At 38.0% G+C, this 6,000-nt stretch overlaps 1 long non-coding RNA gene across 3 annotated transcripts in view; it reads right to left on the reverse strand.

Annotated features, from left to right (window-relative positions):
• Positions 1 to 2,803, reverse strand: part of LOC310742553 — a 44,153-nt gene extending 41,350 nt beyond the window's left edge. The window contains exon 1 of one of the 3 annotated variants that reach the window (XR_014538544.1): positions 2,596 to 2,803. This is a non-coding gene — a long non-coding RNA (uncharacterized lncRNA). The remainder of the gene's footprint in view (positions 1 to 2,595) is intronic. The other 2 variants (XR_014538545.1, XR_014538546.1) reach the window with 2 other exon arrangements.
• Between the last annotated feature and the right edge of the window lie 3,197 nt (positions 2,804 to 6,000).

Genomic DNA, 6,000 nt, shown 5'->3' on the forward strand with positions numbered 1-6,000 from the left:
TTTAAAACAAACAAACAAACTGAACAAACTTGGGTTTTTAAGCAAAGGTTTTTGAATGCTCATAGATTATAGATTTTTGGGTCCAGAGTAATTGGCATATCACAATTATATATGCATGATTTATAAAGAAATCCTATTAATTTCAGTGGAATGTGGGATATATATATATATATATATATATATATATATATATTCCTAATGAAAATGTATTGGTATTTTAGTACAATTTCCTCCAATGAACATTTTAATATACAGTTTTGACTAATGTATACATTTCCGCAAGCAACTTGCCCTAATGTAATGTATCCTGTGTAATTTTCACTAATATATTCATTTTTAGGCACACCTTCCCCTAATTTATATATTTTTATAAGCATTGTTTGGTTTGAGAACTACATTGCAAAATTTGGATAAGTGTGAGTTATGTTTCAGTTTGCATATTGATTTGAAAAGTGCAAATTTGCCTTTAAATGTGAAATGAATTGACTTCAATTTGCCCCTGTCCCAAGAAGGACATTAGCATAAACCAAAAGTCTTCTGCCTAATTTACCGGTAGTTGTGCCTTGAGTTTTCTGTGGGTATTGTCTTTGCAACTCTTCTGTCTGTAGGTTGTTTCTGATGCATTATATATAATTTGCTAAGTATTTCAAGTTAGTTGACAGAAGGAAATACCCATATGGTTATTCAAGGATTTTGACTCAAAGATTATATATTCATTGAACATATTTGCTATGTTAAGCATAAAAGAGCTAATCCATTCTTATCAAAAGGTCACTTATTATTTTAGACTTTGAATGATTTTATATTGCTTAATTATTTTCATTTTAAAATGGCTGGGGGTTCTTATACGATTTAAATAGTCTTCTTTTTGTAAGGTCATGCTTTATTTATTTCCAAATGCATACTCCAGTTTAGTTTATAAAAACAAACAAACCTCAAAGCAGTTTACAAAAAAATAATAAAACAGAATGAAAGCGGCTCAAATTCATAAAATAAATTTCATACAGAATTTAAAGCTATTTGGCAGAAATAGTACGTAAAGACTGACTTGAATTGAAAGCATATAGCATTCCCATTAAAAATCTTGCAGGCAATGAGAAACCGATAACAGGTTTATAAATATTTGCAAGGGATTATTTTTCACTGGTTCCCTCTGTCACTTCAAAGGACAAAGATGGACATTTTTACCAGGAAATGTGCAATAACGCTTGACTGTTGGAAGGGTAAACACTATTTTAATGAAAAATGGCACCAGTCTTCCACAAAAACAAACTTGAGTTTGTCCTGTGCATATTTCACATTAGATCATGCAGAACTCTTGTGATCTAACTTCCCATAATGAAGCAACTAGTGAATGAATGAATCAAGGCTAGCTTTAATCACTATCCTTTGCATTATTTAAAAAAATATATCCAAAAAAGGATTACGGCATATGCTTTTGAAAAATAAGTTTTAAAAAGAATGCAAAATATACAAATCAAAGGTTGCCTCATTTCCCTTGAAATCAAGAAAGAGTTGCCATTTCCCCCAAAGGGAACTACAGGTGTTCAAATGGAGGCTTCCAACATATTTATGTATTAAAAAACCCATCTTTCTCTTGCCATCTGTCACTAAAGAAGACGAGATATAGAACAGTGGCAGACTCATGTTCAAAAGGCTGTCTTTGGGATAACAAAGAGAAAAGTTAATGGACACAGATTTACAAATTATTAATGATTTCTCTTGCCATTTTTGAAAAATGAACGCTATGCACACCGTCTCTCTTCCCAAACAGATTGCATTTTATTCCTCTGCAGTTTGTCCATCAGGCTTCACTCTGACAACATAATCCAAAACTAATCCAGAGCATTCAGTTTTCCTTGTTGGCTCTCATGCACACTGCTTAGACAAATCCTGCTACCTGTCAGCCCTCCTGTGTGTGCCAGACAGCCTGCCAGGTTAACCCCTGGGGAAAGCGAGAGACCTACTGACTTAACCCCTACTTCCCTTCCAATAATCCACTGTAAATATGTAGCGTTAACGGGCTAACTGCGCTAATCAGGGCTGGATCTTTTAAAATCTGCTTCATACACACTTGCTAAGTAGTAAGGATCTGAGCATCACTGTTAGAAAAGGGGAAGTCAGTGCATCCAAGTATATCAGCCCCAAAGCAGCAGATGGCTAGGACACACTGAAAGGATTTAATCACTTAAAGCAGTGTGTGAAAACACATGCATCAAATTGCTAGGCCACCTAGTTGCTTATGAATCCATCTGAATTGTCAGCACAAGGTCAGGAAAAAACAATAATCCAAAGAAAGCCCAAGAAGCTCTACCTTTGATACAATTTATTCCTCCAGGTTTTGCTTCTTATAATTCACTTTTACATATATCTCCCTCCTCTGTCCAGTACAGCTCCAGCTTTAGATTTTTGAAACCTGCACTTTAAAATAAATTTCTGTAAGAACTGGCCCTTGCCATCATAAAATTGCTTCCCTCACACATTGCTTACAATCAAAATTGCCTAGCATCTTCAAGCCTTTTTCAATTTGGAGGCCTCCTAAAATCCGAAACACACAGCACAACTTGAGTAACAAAGACTTTTCAAAGTACTCACTCTTTATTTGGTGTTGCAGGGGGGAGACCCAAAACAAAACACCATTGCTCCTCATTGGAATTCAAGGCACATCACTCTGTCATTCTGTGGCAGCATCAACAATCCACAGCAGAAAATAACTTGCGTAAGCACGGCATACCCGGGAGCACTTAAAAGCCCCGCTAAGCTCAGCCACATGAGATCTGTAATAAAACATTGCTCAGCTCATTTAATGATTGGAAGGCATGATGTCCAGGACTCCAGGTTAATATCTGAAGTGGGGGGAGGTAGAGTTACCCATGGGGAGGTGGTCCTGAACTCTGTCATGAACAAAAGTAGGAAGGGAAGATCTTTTGTGGCTTGTGATAAGAACATTCATTTTAACTCAATTAAATTCCTGGCAGTCTCTTGGGGGAGGAAGAGATGATATTGATTCTTTATATTCATATATGTGTATGTACAAAAGTGCAAAACATTTTGTACAGTACTATAAATCAGAAGTATTTAAAAAATACTGAACACAGCAACTTTGCTATCTTGATCACAAAACAAAAAGGCACTAAGAAAACAACAGCCCTCAAAAAACATTTTCTGTTAGAAATCTGGAGAAACCTGCAAAATAATACTGTAATAGTATTTTTCACTTAACTTTCAATAAATGTGAAGAATTGTTAAGGAACATTTGCAGCACTTTCATTAACCAGATTCAGAGTAATTTTGTGCACCTTGAAAGTTTTTACAATTATATTTTCTCATGTAAACATTAATCATTCATTCATTTTGGTAATGAAAATTGAACCTTTTTCTTGCTTTTAAGCTATTGTTCTGTTATTTTTGAATAATATATAAATATCTGGGAATTATTTTCACAGAAATTAAAAAATAAAATGTTGTGTCAAACCTTCTGAAAGAATATATTTAACTGATTTTCAGAGGTTAATAAAAATTCAGCCATACTAAATCTTAGGAAAGTGCATAAATTATTGTGTAAAAATGAACTGAATATGAAGGCTTTTTGGACAGATGTTAAATGCTTTATTTGAAAATGATGTAGGCACCATTCTGGCTATGCTATTAGAGCAAATACCTTGGAGACATCTGTTTTCTAAACTATTATCTTTTAATAAATGTGAATTGTCCAATGTTATCCTAGGCTAAATTAAATTCATGCAGCAAAAAGAATTCTTTTGCAAAGAATAACAGATGGCAAGTTTGCTGATCAAAATGTAAAGACATATAAGAAATAAAGTGGAACTCTGAAAACTGCAGCCACAAAATAATCTTAGTCTTGGCTGCCAAAAGTTATCCAGTCTTTAGGGATGCAAAGCAAATTAATTTTGAAGTAACCTCATGCTGTGGTTACCTAGGAAATGCCTCAGTTTAAAGCTAAATCTCTTTTCTTTTGTGATTACTGTTTTGCAGTAGTTCAGCAACCAGCACAGGATTTACTGAAGAGTCATAGCAGAGCTAAGCAACATGAGTCAATGAAACTACACATCGCAGGCATCATTATTGTTGCACATTGAAATTTTCATTTCAGAGTGGTTGATAGTTTTGCTATGATAGCTCAACCACCATCCTTAAAGCTCAGTGTATTTCCATTGAACGTCGACTACTTAGGTCATTTGTTGATTATTTTTCTTCCTGACAAAGCAGCTGGGAGATGTTCTGTCAGCTATTGATCATGCAACTTATCAGCTATTCACAACATACGTCTTTGTAGCTGCTGCGAAATCTAAACAACTTGGATTCATTAATTAACCTTCTCATATTTGGCAGGAGGGGGGAGTAAAAGTAAAAAGTATAGATGGCCTTCAAGCTGTTGTTGTTTTTAATTCCTTTTAAATGTTGACCAAAGGAGAAAAAGAAATAAAGTGCTAGTGCAAGACACAGTCTTTTGTGTGCATGGGGACATTGTGCTTGTTGGCTGTGGAGAAAGAACTCTGTATGTTCAGGGGCGATAACTTTAGCACAGCCAGCTATAGGAGCCAAATATAGTAATAGGATGGCAATGTGTTTTCCTATTCAGAGGTCAGTCTCCTAGCTCAAGGCTCACTTTCTTTGAAAGGCTGACTGGCCTAAGTCCAGTTTCAACAGCACCCAGACAGCTGAACAAAGAGCAGCAAGGTCAGGAGGTTCTGAGGGTTGAGATGCAAACCCCAAGTCCTGCTTCACATTTGGTCTCACACAAAGGCTAGAGTGGCCTCTGCAAGAAGTAGGGCTTTTTCTATAGTTTCCATAGCACTTTGAAATGCTCTCTCCCATACGGCCACCTTCCAGTCCTACTCCAGCCATTAGGCAGAGTGAGGTGGGGGCCCCAGACAGGAATTGTGGGTGTCACAAAAAGGGAACAAATTGTTAGCTATATAACTTAGTATTGTTGAACTGATGGTGTGGGCAGGGCTGACTTAAGCATATGCTGCGCTGGGGTGCAAAGATCCTCCCGGCGCCCCCCCCAGTTGCCCAGTCCCAGGTGCGCAGGAGGGCAGAGCCGGCCGGCCGCCTCAGTGTCTTGCTGGCTTGATCGCCCCTGAACTCGCGGCGCAGAGCAGCAGCAGCAGAAGAGCCCACCATGGCGCTCCGACCAACAGGTGGGCTCTTCCCCAGACTCAACTCTTGGGCCCCGGACTCTTGGCCTGGCGCCCCTGAGAGCCTGGCGCCCGGGTGCCCCGCACCCCTGGTGCCTATGAGTAAGATGGCATTGGGTGTGGGGAATGTCCATGGGGTTTTCTGCTTTAGTGGCTAAAATAACTTGCCTGGTGTGGGCACTATTATTATTATTATTATTATTATTATTATTATTATTATTAGCAGCAGTAGTAGTAGTAGTAGTAGTAGTAGTAGTATTTGTTAGTCACTTTATCTTATCCAGGGCAACCCAAAGGGATTTACAACCAAACAATATATAATGTTACTTTGGTGGAGGGAATGGCTTGAGCTGGCTCTTTCCCCCTTCCTGATGTTGTTTTGAAGGCAAGTCAAGATTTTAACTGTTTTAACACATGTAACTTTTGTATGTGCCATTATATTGTAAATCACTTTGTGATGCCCCATGGAAAGCGATTCATAAATGAATCTTGCTGTGCAAGAGCTGGTGGCCAGGCACTCATTAAGAAGTCATTGTGCAGTTAACTTAAAGTGCAATGCTTTATTTATCAATTTCAGAAGTAAGTCCCTCCGTGTTTTATGGGTCTTACTCCCAGGTGAGTGGATACAGGGTAGAAGTCTAGGCTTTGGTTTAGGGTTGGCATTGCGGAAAACAGGGTCATTGTGTCTTTAACAGCTCTATCTCCATAATCAGAACCAGCAGAACATAGCTAGCTTCCCATGGTGGAAAACACAAGGTTGTCCTGGGACTACTTTCTTCAAGTTTTGGTTATGCCATGAGTCCCTTGGCAGCCATTTTATGACTGGCACCCACAGCAC

This window comes from Podarcis filfolensis, assembly GCF_964270895.1.
Source record: "Podarcis filfolensis genome assembly, chromosome: 9".
Lineage (NCBI taxonomy): Eukaryota > Metazoa > Chordata > Lepidosauria > Squamata > Lacertidae > Podarcis > Podarcis filfolensis.